The 17076-nt window shown below is 33.9% G+C and overlaps 1 long non-coding RNA gene across 3 annotated transcripts in view; it reads left to right on the top strand.

Moving 5' to 3' along the window:
* LOC129532138 (uncharacterized) overlaps window positions 1–16168 on the top strand; it is a 439616-nt gene extending 423448 nt beyond the window's left edge. For all 3 annotated transcript variants that reach the window (XR_008677770.2, XR_008677769.2, XR_010129647.1), the window contains one exon: window positions 11520–16168. This is a non-coding gene — a long non-coding RNA (uncharacterized lncRNA). The remainder of the gene's footprint in view (window positions 1–11519) is intronic.
* Window positions 16169–17076: the final 908 nt, after the last annotated feature.

Genomic DNA, 17076 nt, shown 5'->3' with positions numbered 1-17076 from the left:
GTCTCATTGAGTATTTTAGGAATGACTCTATTTTTCCCTTTAGAGATTATTTTCCCCCCACATTTTCTCTATATGTTTTTACAATATAAATGTATTTTTTACAATGTAAAAGTACATTTTATATACTTTTACATTATAAAAATTTATGAAATAAATTTTGTGTTTAAAATAGTGGTAACATCTGGTATAACAATGTAACAGTGGATTTCAAATAGACTTGCAAGTTACTGAAAAAGCTCAGATATACTCTTTACAAGGCCCAGTTGCTGGTGTATGTTATGAATACTTATAATATAGCTGCAGTACAATTGTTAAAGATAGTTTTTCATCTTGTAGGTACTGACTTGAGTTCTGTGCAGCAGCTATGCCAATTCCAAAAATTAAACTGTAAAGAAAAATGCCCTGTTACTATGCAGAAAATCACTTGATAGAATTAAATGAGTCATTCAACCATGCTGCACTAATTTATAGCCATTATTTGTGGAGAAATAGAGTTAGCACTGACATTAAATGTACCATATGATTCCTTTATTATAAATTTTATGTTCTGCTCAGGCTCTTTAACCACTACCATATGGTTTTCATTATGTTTGTTGCCATTTGTTATGCCTGATAAGTTAAAAACTTTATTATATATCGATTTCCTGCTGGAATGCCTGAAAACCTTTGTGCTCTCAACACTGTCATTGATCAGATATCAATTATGTTTTGCTTTCAGACCAGAGAACATATTAAACTAATTCTGGATTTATCTGGTACATACTAAAGGGCCTGACCCCAATTTTTCTGTTAAAGGCCTTTTAGCTTCAGTTTTAAGAGCAGTTTTGTTTCTTACAATATTCTGATACTTATGCTGTATCAAAATCAGGAATGTTAAAAGTATTTTGGCAGTCTAAACTCTCAATTTAGGCAAAACTGAGTTTTAAATGAATTTCCTATCTATTGAAGAACTTTACTTTCATCATCTGTATTGAAGATTAAATGAGACTACGACTGTATATAATACAACTTTCCTGGTACATAATACATAATAAAGGGAAAAAAACTGTCAGTGGTTTTGTGAGATTGTTTTACATTACTGAGTTTCTAAACATCTCAACTTGTATTGATATTCTCTAATAAACTGACAGATAAAAATAATCTGATATACCAAGAAAATAATTGAAGTTTCTTTGTTTGGAAATGATAAACCAGGAATTGCCATACGCTATTTTGAAGTTAATAAACTTGATTCCTTTTAGCTATTTCTTGTCTTGTGGATTTCAGTTGCTTTTAAGGCAGTTCTCAAATTTTAGTGAGCACATAAACTTTCTTGCAAAAGTACAGATTTTGGATCACAGGTCTGAGGTAGGGCCTGAGATCCTGCATTTTTAAAAACACCAGTAATGGCAATACTGTTTGCTATGGTTTGAAAATTTCTCTTTTCCAAAATTCATTTGAAATTTAATCCTTAATATGGCAGTGTTGAGAGCTGGGGTCTTTAAGATACAATTGGGTCATGAAGGTTCTACCCTCATGAGTGAATTAATCCATTCATAAATGAATGGGTTAATGGATTAATGGGTTATCATGAGAGTAGGACTGGTGGCTATAAGAACTGCAAGAGAGACTTAAGCTAGCATGCTCAGCCCTCTCTCCATGTGATGCCCTGTACTACCTTCGGACTCTGCAGAGAGTTCTCATCAGCAACAAAGCCCTCAATAGATGCAGCCCCTCAACCTCAGGTGTCTCAGCCTCCATAACTATAAGAAATAAGTTCCTTTAAAAAATAAAATACCCAATTTGGGGTATTCTGTTATAAGCAACATAAGATAGACTAATATAGTAAATTGGCACCAAGAAGTTGGGGATTGCTGATGAAGTTGTTTCAGGTGATACCTGAAAATGTGGAAGCAGCATTGAGAATGGGCAGAAGGTGGAAGAATTTGGAGGAGCCACTAAAAAAAGCCTAGATTCTGGTGAGGGCTTAGAAGATAAGAGGACTAGGGAAAGTTTGAGAGATTGCTCAAGTGGTTTTGACTGGAATGCTGGCAGAAATATGGACAGTAAAGGCCATTCTGATGAGGCTTCAGATGGTATTGAGGAACAAGGTCTTGAAAATTGGAGTAAAGCTCATCCTTGTTATAAATTTGCAAATAACTTGTCTGAACTGTGTCCATGCCTGAGGGCTTTGTGGAACTTGATAGTGAAGAACTAGGGTATCTGGCAGAAGAAATATCTAAACAAAATATAAAAGGAGCTGCATAGTTACTTTTGGTTACCTTCACTGAGATTTGGGAGTAAAGTAAAAATTTAAAGACGGAGTTTATAATTAAAAGTGGAGCAGTATAGAAAGATTTAGAAAAATTTCCTCCTGGCAACTTAAAGAGTGAAAAAAAAAAAAAAAAACATGATTAAGAGAGGAAAAACCAAAGATGTAGCCCAGGAACTCTTTGCTAAAGGGACTAACATGGATAGAAGGGAGCTGGGTGCTATTCCTCAAGACAATGAAAGTAAGACATCAAATGAATCTTGGAGATCTTCGAAGCTGCTCCTCCCATACTGGCCCAGAGGGCTAGGAAGGAAGATGATTTTAGGAGACAGGCCCAGGGCACTCTCTGTAGGCTCACTCCCCAGGGCTGCCTCGGGACTCTGGTCCCTGCACCCCCAGCACAGTGCTTTTCAGCTGTCCCAGCAATGGCACAAGCAGCCCCAGGTGTGGCTCATGTTGCAGCTTCAGAAGGTGCAGATCATAAATCTTAGCAGCATCCACGTGGTGCTAATTCCACAGTCTTGGAGAAAATAGTAGCTGTGGAGGCTTGGCAGCATCCACCCAGATTTCAAAGGATGTTGTCGAAAGCCTGGAGGCCCAAACAGAGACTTGTCACAGGGAAGGAGCCAACGGAGACCCTATTAGAGCAGGAAAAGTGGAAATGTGGGGTTGCAGCTGCTGCAGATAGTTCCCAGCAGGGCTTTGCTTAGTAGATTTATAGATGCAAGGCCACAACAGTGAGTCCCCACTAGGGCAATGCCTAGTGGAGTCGTGGGAACAAGACGGCCCTGGGGACCCCAGAACTGTATAGTCCCTGGTAGCATGCAATGCCTACATGGGAAATCTTCAGGCACTAGATTCCAACCTGCACGAGCAGCCACCTGGTCTGTACCCACGAAAGCAGTAAGGGTGGGGCTACCTGAGGCCTCAGGGGTCCAACCCCTATTCCAGTGTGTCTAATAGGTGGCACATGGAGTACAAAATAATTATTCTTCAGCTTTATGACTAATATCTGCCTTGCTGGGTTTCAGATTTGTTTGGGGCCTGTTACCCCTTTCTTTTGGAGTGGGAATATCTGTCTTATGCCTGTACCACCATTTTATCTTGAAAGGAGATAATATTTTGTGATTGCACAGTCTCACAGATGAGACTCTGGACTTTGAACTTTTGAATTCATTCTGGAACAAGTTAAGACTTTAAGCTTATTGGGTTAGAATTAATGATTTGTATGTGAGAAAGACATGAGTTTTGGGGGGCCAGGGGTAAAATGCTCTAGTTTGAATATTCGTCCCTTCCAAAAGTCATGTTGAAATTTAGTCTCCCATGTGACAGTATTAAGAAGTGAGGCCTTTCACAGGTGATTGGGTTATGAGGGCCCTGCCCTCATGAATGGATTAATCTACTTGTGGTTTCATGTATTGGTGGATTAATGGGTTAATGGATCCATGGGTTATGGAAGTGGAACTGGTGGCCTTATAGGAAGAGGAAGAGAGACCTGAGCTAGCACACTCAGCTCCCTTGCCATGTGATGCCTTGCACCATCCCAGGACTCTGCAGAGTCTTCCTACTAGCAAGGCCCTCAGCTGTTGCAGCTTCTTGATCTTGGACTTCTCAGCCTCTATACTGTAAGAAATGAATTCTTTTTTTTCATAAAATACCAGTTTCAGATATTCTGCTATAAGCAACAGAAAAGGCACGAAGACAGCTTTGAACCATGGAGGCAGAGGCAGTACTTTAGCAGCAAGGTGGTACATGGTAGATGCTGCATAATACATCCTCCTGTTCTCTCCCATTGTATGTTCCCCTGCACCCTGAATGTACACCTTTAATATTATTTGTTTCCATTGTTACAATATTTTTCATATTGTACTTTCTTCAATCTATTGTAAGCTTTATGAAAACATGCCTTCTCTTATTCACTGCTGTCCCCAGTACTCAGGGTGCCAGAACCTTGGCAATGAATTTCATGGCTAAAAAAATATCAGAAAGCCAGAGATTGAAAGCCTCTACATGAATGTAATTATGAATACAGCTGTTATAAAGATTCATATGCAGGTATTTGGGTAGACATAGTTTTCATGTCATTGGGGTAAATACCTAAGAACACAAGCAACAGATTATATGGTAAATTTACTTTCAGCTTTGTGGCTATAGGATTTCTCATTCCCACTATCAATAAATTAAAGCTCCTATTGCTCCACATCCTTACTAACAGGCAATCTGATTGCACAGCTGTCCTGCTTAGTCACCTTGCTACACAGTATAGCAGAATAAAATGCCTGTTGGCAAATTTGTCTAAAATGCTCCTGGCTAAAAATCTTGTTTTGATTATATCAATTTTTTACTAAACTTTAAAGTTTTAAAAGAACTCCATTTTAATATAAAAATTAAAGTTAATAAAAAGATAATTATGCATTTGACAGAGTATCAAGATTAATACAATTTCTTTAGTAAATAGTGAGCAAGAATTAAAGAAGCTGCTGGAGAGCATGTTAAGGGTGAACTACAACTTGAAATAATTTATCAGTAGAGATATACCAGGAAGAGCCTCCACATAAATGTTGTATTAGTAGTACTGATTATTTTAACAACATTAAGTGTCTGATAAGGAATGACACAGGATTTTGGACTGTGCCAGTGGAAGGGTCTCTTTCAGATAAATTATCACTCCAGTGTCAACTGTCTTCTCTAACGAAAATAAATTTGTTAAAAGATACAAAATAAGGGATAGATAGGAGTAATAAGTTCTAGTGTTCTATAGCAGTGGGATGACTATAGTGAACAATAATATATGTTTTCAAATAGCTACAAGGGAGATATTGAATGTTTCTAACACAAAGAAATAATAAATATTTGAGACGATAAATATGCTGATTACCCTGATTTGCTCACTATATATTACATGCATTGAAACATCACTATTTACCCGTACATATATACAATGATTATATATAAAGTAAAAAAGAAAAAGCTATTTTTAAAAGTTTTATAAGATTATATACATTTTTAAAAAGATTATATAGAATATTTTATTAGATTTTATAAGAATAAAAGATTATATGTATAATCTTTTTAAAAAGGACACATACCACATATGTAGTCTAAATATATATACAGAGAAGGTATTCAAGAAAATCTAATAAATATTATTCTAAGAATATATTCACATTTTTTGAAACAAGTCAAATTTAAAGATGATGCCATTATATATCTTTATAACAGTTCTAAATGTTTATGTTTTGAATAATATACTTCAAAATATCTCCTTGTGGTTTTAGTCTGCTTTTCTCTGATGACTGGTGATGTTGAACATATTATCATGTGTTTATTGGTTATTCATATATCTTATTTTGTGAAATATTTCTTCAAAAATGTTTAGCATTTTATTGGGTTGTTTGTCTTATTAAATTATAAATGTTCTTTATAAATTGGTTACAAACCCTTTATCGGATATATGTTTCGCAAAAGCATATCTAGTCTGTGGCTTTAAAAAATGCTTTGCATCTCAAAGAATACTTTTAATTGGACAGAGAAACTACAAAGAAAAATTTTATAGAGAAATAACTAAGTATCTAGTTTATTTGTCATTGTAGCATGCACATACATTTTTAGAATAAACATATAGTTGAGTTATTTAAAACTTAAAACCAATCCTTAGCATTATTTTGTAACCCTGTAAAAAATAAGCATTCTGGTGCTGTAAAGATAAATTTATAAGCATACAGATATATTTGTGAAGTTTGTATATAATAATTTAAAATTCTTTTACAACTTTAATGGTTTGTATATAGGGATTTTGAAAAATATGTGTGTATATACTTTGAAAATTGTGTAATTTAAAAGTGCAAAGTAAAATATGACTGTTTTATGAGACCACTATTAGTGCCAGTACTGTAGTCTTTGATATAGTCAATTGTACTAGTAATTTAAAAAATAAAGATGAATTCCCTTTAACATTTGAGCTATGTTAAGGATTAAGAAATGCTTTTCTTTGCTTTTAATTTAACAGCTTTATTGAAGGAAAATTGATACGCAAAACATTGTGCATGTTTAAAGCGTACAATTTCATAAGCTTGGCTTATGTACACAGCAGTAAAACCATAACAATAATCAAAATAATGACTATTCCAAAAGTTTTGTAGGGTCAATCTGTTATCCCCATTAAACTACAGATCTGATTTGTCGTAATAGTCTTGTTAGCATTTTTCTGAAATTTTGTATCACTAAAATCATACACAATGTGTTCTTTTATTTTCCGGCATTTTTCACTCCGCAAAGTTATTTTGAGATTCATCTATATTATGTATATTAGTGGTTCATTCTTTCTTCAATGGCTTAGAATTCCCTTTCATGAAGAGGAAGTTTACATTTTGAAGTTGAGGCTTTCCAAGCATTCATTTCTCTATGGGATATACACAGAAATTAAATTATAAAATGTAAGTTCTTATGTGTTGTTATGTAAGGCATAGAAGTTGGTAATAAATATAAAATTTTACCTTTTTAATACTTTACAAGCTGTTATCACTTTCTATATGGCTATTAAAGTATGCATACATTTTATTATAAATAATTTATACAGTATTTCTATGAGCTAAAATTAATCTATCAAGTCTAGTTAACACTCATGTGCTTAGCAGGTCCTTAAAGGCAACTGTGAATTAACGGAGACTGGTTTTGAGAAAATCAGTCCTGATTTGTTTCTCCTGGAGTTTTCTTCTTTATGTGATCCTTCGTAAAAGGTTAGTTTTTATAGTATGTACGAAATACATGGAAAGACAGGTAGAAAGCCCAAATTGTTCTAGTCTACTATGTCAGTCTCTTGTTCTGAACCACTTCTTTTGTTTGTTTGTTTGTTTGTTTGTTTGTTTGGTCCTCAGTGTCTCTAGGATGGCTGGTCACTTTTCTAGCATCAGTCCATACTATAGAAACTGAATATGTGGGACTCTGGTCAGCTTCAGGCAAACACACATCCACATTCAGCACTTCCTGCCTTCTGCGAGTTGGGATTAATTTTTGAACCAAGATTTCTGGAGCAGGGAGATAAAAATATACAGAATCATAATGGTACTGCTTCCAGTAAAAATCTCAAATATTGTAAATATTAACATGGAATTAAATGACAGAAGAATAAAAGGAACAAAATATGAATTTTTTGTTAGTAGGCATTTCTTAAAATCACTGTCATGAAAATTATTAATTACAGTAGTTTACAAATCAGCATGTAAGGTAAAATAGAAATACTCTTACATTTATACAAAAATGTGAAAACTTTTCAAATTATCTCCTGTTTATTCAATAATAAATGTATGAAGCAAAAAATGTGTGCAAATATATCTATATATACACACAAACACACATACATGTGCATATATATATGTATATATTAATAAAATATATTAATAAAATGTTTAGGTTATTTGAAACTTCTACCCAATAGCTGAAGCACTCTTGAGTTTGGGAAGTTAGGATTCTGCTGCTGTCCTTTTTGTTGATTTGGTTCTTATCTCAGATGTCTTAACAGAATGACAGATTTAGGGAGTTGATTTTGTTTCACATATTAAAGATGAAGAAATCCCAGAAACTCAGAAATTTCTACTATTAGTTTTATTGCTTTTAGATAGATAGGGAGTATAAGAAGTTAGATATCCTTAGTTAATCTTAGAGAATTAAATCTATTGGAGTAAAACCATTTGGAAAGGATTTTTTATCTCCAGCTTTGGACCTTTGTTCTGCAATAACTGCAGCCATTTAAAGTAAATTGCCCATTAAAGTACCACTCAGGCTTTTGACAAATTGCATCAAACTGTTTTCTTCCTCTGGGGAAACACAAACCTGAGAACAGTGGCTTTATTTTTTCTGCTTGACATATAGGTTGCTTGAACCAGCAGGCTAAAATGCTTTTAGGTGCTCTATAAGACAACCCAAAGAGGTTATATATGGTCTAGTAGAGCCCAAGTGAAGATACTGAATACAATCAGCTTATCTTGTGTGATGACAAATAATTGGTCATGCTCTCATATCATTTATCATTTTGAAAAGAGTTCTCACTTTAAACCATGTTATAGAAGAGGACTGTAATGGAACTGACAAAGACTATAAATTCTATGTTTGTTTAAAAAGTTATTGAACCATATGAAAATAATTCAAATGTCTGGCAACATACAGATCTAAAGCACTGCTGTTGTTAGCAGTTACTATCTTACTTTTCAGTTGATGAAAGTTCAAGTTCTTAGTAATAATAGAGTTAAAAAAATCAATTTTGATGAAAATACTTTTCAAAATCAAATTAGCAATAATCAAATATTCAAAGATAAGTATACATCTATAGTTTAGATGTTAACAGAATAAAATATTTTATTTTTTAACTTAGATCATTTTAGCTATATGAAAACCATATCTGAATTGTTATTAGTAGTAAATAGCTGTTATTCTATCTTCCCAGTGTATACTAGGAAAAGAAAAATAAACACAGCCTCCTTTTCTAACAGAAAGCTATTCACTTTAGCCTTGATTATTGATATATTGTGGTCATGTTATTTACTAGTAGTAAAAAATGCTTTAGGTCATCAACAAAAAATTCTGATTTACAAATATGAGTAGATGGACATTAAACTAAAAATAACTTTTAAATTGCTTAAATGGCTTGATTTTAGAAAGCATTTTATGATCTACAACATTTGGCAGAGAGTATAAAATGTATTATTTCATACTGAATCAATAGTCTGGAAAGTTCTGGGTAGTGTCACTTTCCTTAACTTTCATAACTTTGATGCTTCTGAATAAACAGGCCTGTTATTTTATAGACTATTCCTGAATTTGAGTTTGTCTGATATTTCGTTTTGATTAAATTCTAGTTATGCACATTTGGAAGGAATATCACAGAAGTGAGGCTATGTTTCTATGAGCAAGCATATGATTTTGATTTGTCACATTATTATGATCTTAGTTTTGATTATGTTAAAGCATGTCTGTCAGAATTCACTGTAAAACTAACTATTCATTTTACATTTGTAATAAATAAGAATTTTGTGGAGAGATACTTTGAGACTGTATAAACCTTCTATTCTTTACTAAACTTTTAATATATTCATTTATTTGTTTAGATCAGTAAATTTATTTATTATAATGCCAAAATTGTTCCCTATTTGGCCAAAGGAACACTTGTCAAGCAAGCTTTTCTGTCTTTTTGATATATCCCCATCATTCTTCAAGTGCTTTCTTATTTTTCTGGCACAATAATATTTTCCAGACCTACTTCCTACTTTCTCTGCCCCAGTCAGCTATTTCTCCAAGGAGGTCCAATTACTTTAGTAAAGAGTTATATTAAATCAAAATCTGGTAGTGAAGAATTATATTAAATCAAAATCTGGTAGATAGATGCACTTATTTCTCTGGGCCATGTAGGCAAATGCATCATGTGTCTAGCACATACAAGTGTTACATGTAAATTATTTTTACCCTTTGAGTAGTAAATAGCTGACCACACTAATAAATTTTTGTATGCAGTCATGTACCCCTTAACAATAGGGATATGCTCTAAGAAACGTCGTTAGGCAATTTTGTTAGTGTGAACATCACAGAGTGTACTTACACAAAACTAGATGGTGTAGCCTACTACACACCTAGACTATAGGGTATAGCTTCTTGCTCCTAAGCTACAAACCTGTACAGCATATTGCTGTACTAAATACTGCAGGCCATTTTAACACAATTGTATTTGTGTATCTAAACATAGAAAAGGTACAGAAAAATATGGTATTATAATCTTATGACACCATTGTATATGCAGTTCATTGTTGACCAAAGCATCATTATGTGTGCATGATTGTATTGTGAAAGTTGTCAGAATCAAAATTGAGTAACTTGTGAAAAAAAAAACTTGACAAATAAAGTTAGAGAAAACCATAAGATGTGTAAATGCCTGATAACAAAAACTATGACAAAAGACGGCAAAAACTATAACCTTGCCCAAAGGCCATTAAAACATTACACTAAAAGTCCGTCTGTGAGGATATTTACCTGGCAATTGCCTGTTAAACCTCAGAATTGTGTCACCCTTATTATTGGTCTTTGTAGTAAAGGGTAATTATCTCAAAACAATTTTGTAATTCTCCTCATTTTTTCCTTTAAAAATGTTTGTTTTCCTTTACTTCCCTGAGTACTCACATAGTTTACTATGGCATGCACATTCCCCTTTGCAATGCCCTATTCCCGAACAAATGTCATTTTCTTTTAGAGAGCCTCTCTCTGTTTGTTATTTAGGTTGAGAGTGTGCATGCATTTATAGGTTTTAAAGGACTGAAAAAATAGATCAATCCTGGCTGAAGTACAGGACATATCGTCTCAATTTTGTTCTCAATTTTGGCTCCATATTTTATGTACCTGAGGGAGCTTAAGAAAGTGAATGTCTCAGTCTACCCCCAGAGATTTTGATTTAGTTGGTTTGGGGGATGGTCTTGGCATTAAGACTTTATGGGAACTTCCCAGGTGATTCTAATGTGCAGCCAAGATTGAGAGTTTGAGAACAGTTCTAGTAATACGCCACTATTTCATGTATGTTCATGGAGTCTCCTGATATGAGTAAGATTTCACCAGGACCTCTATTTCCTGGCTCAATTAGGCAGCTTCTGATTCAAAAAGTTCACAAGGGCTATGGGCATAGAAGACATTTCTAGAAAATGAATTATTTTACATTAGTTAGCTACCTTGGAGAAATTATGAGTTTAAACTCTTTTTTTTTTTTGCTCCATTGGCTTAAGTGGAGTTTGAAAGCAAGTCGTGGCCTCTTTGGACGCCTTTTCCCTCGGTTCATACCACCACTTTGGCCTTGTGGACATTGCCACTATGAACATGAAGGATGTGTGGAAAAAGCAAGTTAGCAAGGGTTCTTTTTTCCCCAAAACCTTACAGTAGAGCTGACCTTTAAAACATTTTCTCTGAGGTTCTGTGAGCAACCATCCTTGTCAGGATTAGTTCAAAGTTTCCCAATTTCATATACTAGACAGAATTATCTGGTAATTATATAATAATAATAACAACATAAAGCAGAACCTTCACCTCACCCCAGCTAGTCTCAGAAACACAACTGGTCAGCATAAGATTAAAGGGGCTGAGGAGAGCACCCATAGTAAAGCTTGCTAATGCAGCAGCCTTTTGAGATGCACCATGATACCTCAGCAATGATGTCTTAATAAGTTTTATAAATTTATTGAGTCTAATGAATTTTTGTTAGCTCTGCTAACTCTTTCTCACTTTGCTCCTTTTGCAGCTGCTAATATGGGAAAGATTGAAATCAGCAAGTTTCTGGCTGTAAGCTAAAAGAGGCTCTTGAATCATATTTCCGCCTGCTTAGCAAATTTCTCTTGTGACAATTGGATGTTATTTGGGGTTCCATACTAGCAGGAAGAAGTACAAGCAAAGCTAAGTCATTTTGAGAATAAATATTATCTCTCTATATATTTGTAAATGTTATTTTCTTTCTTTTTTGAGGTTTATGATTGATCCTTGGCATGTGTCCCCTTGTGTATTGCTCTACTAAAAACAGCCTAAAAAAGAATTTTCCCCTCGATGTGGAGCTTCTCTTTAGTTACAATTCTACTTTCTCCTTCACTTGAGTATCAGTCTTCAGAGAACTAGCATAACAAAGGAGTGGATACAGTTATACGCAAAAAAGTCTATGAGAAAATTAGTACATTAAATTTGTGAAAGCTCATTTAAAGTAATTTTCTACTAAAAATTTTAATCAAATGTATTAATCATATTTCTATGCTTAGTGATGTTAAATAAAAATTTAAGAGGTGGCAATCAATAAACAGAGATAAAAGCTTCTCAAGAATAAATGAAAGGAAGTAATAAAAAGACTCACTAAGCTGAATTGCCTCCTATCAACAGCAGCTGATAAAATATTAAAAGATTTGCCTTGTGTAATGTCTCTGGAGAGCTGTCTTACTGATGTACTAGGCCATGATTGACAACTTTGAGACTTTGCTGGAAGCGACAAAAGTATATCTATAATATGCTGAATTGCATAGGTCTTTCTTCTTAAATGAGGCTAGAAATAACATACCACCAAGTGTTTGGCTTTTAGGAAATTGAGCATTTTCTTTAGTTCTAGCTGCAGTTTAATTTCCTCAGAATTAGACATTATGCAGTATCTGGAACGTAAAAAAAAAAAAAAGCAAAAGCAGGGTATTGTACCTAATGATATGTCAAATAATTTTGGAGGAATTAAGAAATCACTGGAAGAAATTACATGGGTGGGTAATGGTTTTTATGTCACAATAAATAATTAGTAATATTTACTGACACATTTCATGTGCCTGGTACTGAGCTAAATGATTTATGTGCATTGTTTGTATTAAGCCCCCAAAATTCTGTGGTATATGTAATGATATTTCCATTTTTCTTGAGATAAGGAACTGAAACTCAGAAAAGTTAAGGAACTTGTCCAAGATTATAGTAAGTGGCTTAGCTCGATTTTGAATCTAGATCAATCTGACTCCAACCAGCATGATGAACTGAAACTGACTATGAGGCTGGTGACACTCTAGGCATTTATTCACAAGTTATTGTGATGACATGTAAGAGAATGTTGGATGAAGGAAGCACGTACTAGAAAGATAGGAAAGACCAGAAAACACAGGGAAGTGCTATTTATTTTGCTTTCCTAGTTCCAGTAACTTGGTCTAATGGGGAGGATGAAAGTAGACAGATGCCTGAAAACACTTTGAGATTTATGTATAAGCAGAATGACTTCAGTGACCAAGCCACACAGAATCTGGGAGTGGAACATTTTCTTTGGTCATTATGCCACTGCGTCATCGTTTGTTAGTGCAGTGAGAACTAAAGTATAGTGTGGTAACCTGAAACTGTTATGGTTATGGGTACACCTGGGTGGGTAGCTGTTCACCCCTTCACAGAGGGTAGGAGCGGTGATAGCAAAGTACCTCTTCCCAGTAACTTTCAGAACATAGACATTATGTAAGATCTGAAGTTTGAAAACCTGAAACAAAAGCACAGCATTATATCCAAGCACATTGGAGACAACTGTGGAGGAATCAAGGAACATCTAGCAGAGATTTGATGTTTTGGGGACTGTTTTTTATTTCAGAAGGTAATAAGTATAAAACAATCAAACTCTAGGTATAGGGATGAACATTATTTTGTGTCATAAATTTGTCTAATACAGTTGCTGCTTCAGCATCCAGTTTTGGCTTGCCATGGTCAAGGTGACCAGTCATGCCCTGTCACCTTTGGTTTTATTAAAATTTTCCCTCCTTTAGTGGTTATTTGTGATATAGCCCCGTTGTTCCCCATCTCACTGACCCCAAATTCAACACATGCCACAGCTGCTGGCCACAGTGAAAACTAATGATCAACACCAGTCATGTGAAAAAGATGTCCCTTCATGTGTTTTCTTTAAGCTAGCCTATCCACAGCCCCATGGGAAAGCCTAAAGAATAGTACCCGTGGACTATAATAAAGACATCGTCTTACTGGTTCTTGCTCTCTATCCCTCTCTCTACACACTGGTCAAGCACGCTCTTGTCTCCAGACTTCCCATTGGCCTCCTGTCAACACCTGTACCCACTCTGAACCTGGGAATAATAAACTTCTTTTTTTTTTTTAATGTATTTTGGTTTCACTTCCTCATTGTATCTCACCTGACACACACATACTATAGTGTTCTCAATATTATTTAATGTGTTTAACAAATCATAACAGATAATATATGATTGACACTGCGCCTCCTGATTTGATGCAATATGGACTATTCCACATCACTGATGAAGTAGTCATACAAAAAATATTTATCTTGAATCAAAGCAAGATTTTATACCAAAATTCTAGTTCATGTTACCTGATAGAGGAACATATTAAACAATACTATGAGTAAACAATCAGAAAAATAATAGATTATAGTCTTCAAAAAACGATGGCCTTACAAAACAAATAAACAAAAAGCTTGTGTGGGTGTGTACATGCAAGGGCTAATCTCAAATGCAGAAAGACCAGAATACAATAACAAATATAATTCTTGAAAGTGGATTTCATCTTGGTTTACCAAAAATAGCTATGAGGGAAATTTGGGTAAGAATTAGAGAATTCTGAATATAAAATGAATTAAAACAGATATTATGAATTAAGTTAATATTTTTGATGTGTTCTTTTGATATGTTCTTTTAGAATATGTAATGTCCCTATTTATAGGAGATGTGTGCTAAATTATTTACAAATATTTGGGTATCTGAAATTTACTTTCAAATGCACCAAAAATAGTAGCTATACAAAAAGAAATACATTAAATTTACTCTATAATAGTAGTTATTCTTTCTGAGAGGTTTACACAGTATTTTCCTGTTCTTTTGTATGTATGTATTTTTAAAAGAACGTAGGCCTGGCGCAGTGGCTCACGCCTATAATCCCAGCACTTTGGGAGGCCGAGGTGGGCGGATCACATGGTCAGGAGATCGAGACCATCCTGGCTAACACGGTAAAACGCCGTCTCTACTAAAAACACAAAAGCAAAATTAACCAGGCGTGGTGGCGGGCGCCTGTAGTCCCAGCTAATCAGGAGGCTGAGGCAGGAGAATGGCATGAACCCGGGAGGCGAAGCTTGCAGTGAGCCGCGATCATGCCACTGCACTCCAGCCTGGGCGACAGAGCGAGACTCCGTCTCAAAAAAAACAAAAACGAAAAGAAAAACAACATAAATAAATTGATAATGTATCTATTTTGATACAGTCATGGTTAACATAAATAATCGTGGTTATATCCGTATAAAACCATGAATACACAGTAATAAATATTATAATTACAAGTAAATCACCATAAATAAATTCTTTTTCAATGTTCCTACTCCCAGTTTTTAAATTTGTTTTGAAGTAATTGTACATTTTTATGGTATTTAGGTATACATACTATACTTTGTTGTCAATTATATATTGTGGAAACAAGTTTATTCTTTCAGAATAAGGTTATTCAGCCCTGAGAAAATTGATTTATATTATTTCTTATTTTTTTGCTATAAATAATTTTATATTTAAATTTAATATTTACAATTTACATTAGTATGCATATTAGTTGAAGTATTCCATTAAATGTCTCATGGATTGTTTTTAATTTAATGTCACATTTTAAAATGTTATATAAATACATACTTAAATATTCAGAAATATTACTCAAGTGTGACACCCAGAATCATCACTATAAACATATAAAATGCATTTTGATACATCAGAATAAAAATGGAAAATAAATATCATTTCTGTTGAGCTTTTGAGGAGAAACAAATTTACTAAGTAAAAATAATAGGAAAAGATGTAGCAAAGAATGATAAATAATGTTACAAGCAAAATAATTTGACTAGATGTGATGGAAAATACAGCAATAAAAATAATTTCACAAAGATTAAAGAAAAGGTTTCTTAAGACTATAGCAAAAATAAGCTTACTAAGTCCCAGTTTTGGTCAAAGGCCAATTTGTAATTTTTATGCATGGCTACAACATATTAACTAGCAAGGATCACAGAAATTGCAAGTCATCTCTCCACATTGGTTATGAATATCCTTTATTGGTTTTCTCTAGTTCCAGGTGATGAAAAATCCTAAGTATCACTGAGGATTTGCTGTAATTTAATGACTAGCCTTGATTTATATATTTACATCCAAATAGTTTTAACCATGATGTTATAAATAGTAATCTAAATACATAACCCTTTATCTACCAAAGTTGTATAAACAATTACTGATTTTGTCTTTTATTGTCCTTCTGAAATTGTTCCCTTTCCCCTTTTGCTTCCCTTTATTACATATCTGCAGACAAAAAGCAATACTTGTCATGTGGTCAAAAACAGATGAAAAATATAAAGCCCCTCCTACCTTTTTTTTCTAAATTGTTAGTGGCTAAAGAACAGGCACAATGTTGTTAGTAAATTTTCTAAATGTTATTTCTTTATATGTGCGGTTTCCTGATGCTTACGCCTTTTCTTCATCTTACATTGTCAAACAGCCCCTAGTACAGTGCCCTGTCCTCCAAGATGTCAGATAAATGTCTCACTAACTAAATATGTTGTTTGTATTCAACTTCGTGGAATTAAGTTATTAGTCATTTTTCTTATTTAATTTTTAAATCTAGAATTATTTGGTATGATCATATATCATTGTTCATTAATTATCTCTTTATGAGAAAAATCTGATATGGTGAAATAATGAAGTGTTATGCATCATGCAAAGAAAAGGGCACACTCTTCAGAATCTGCAGGTTTCAACAATAGGTTCATTGAGAGTCAATACAAAAGGAATTAGCTTTCCAAATTTTGCAAAAGCAATTTATATAAAGACTTCAAGCCTCTTAGGAACAAGAGAAAATGTAAGATCAAATCTATTGGAACCAGTGTTGATGAACTTATTATGATGCCTATATTTTTAAAAAGCAGAAAACATCTACTGATAATTCGACTTGGAAAATAATTTTTTTAATCAGCGTTTTAAAGTCTCACTTTCTGTATCAATTTTAAATGATGATTTTGATTTATTTACCCAAAGTATTACATGATTGGACTTCCTCTTTATGATTTGAAATTGTAGGTCTCTGTCTGTAGAGTTTATTTTTAAAATATCTCTGTGCAACTTGCTTTTTAAAACAAAAGTACATTCTTTAGGGCAGTTTTAGGTTCACAGCAAAACTGAACAGAAAGTACAAAAGATCCTGTATACCCATTAACCTCAAACATGCACAGCTCCCCTCCCTCACTATCAATATCCTGCGCCAGAGTGGTACATTTGTTGCAATCAATGAACCTATATTGACACATTATTATTACC

The sequence above is a fragment of the Gorilla gorilla genome, chromosome 11 (genome assembly GCF_029281585.2).
Source record: "Gorilla gorilla gorilla isolate KB3781 chromosome 11, NHGRI_mGorGor1-v2.1_pri, whole genome shotgun sequence".
Lineage (NCBI taxonomy): Eukaryota > Metazoa > Chordata > Mammalia > Primates > Hominidae > Gorilla > Gorilla gorilla.
Note: the sequence above shows the minus strand (reverse complement) of the source record. Positions and strands in the feature narration are given on the sequence as shown.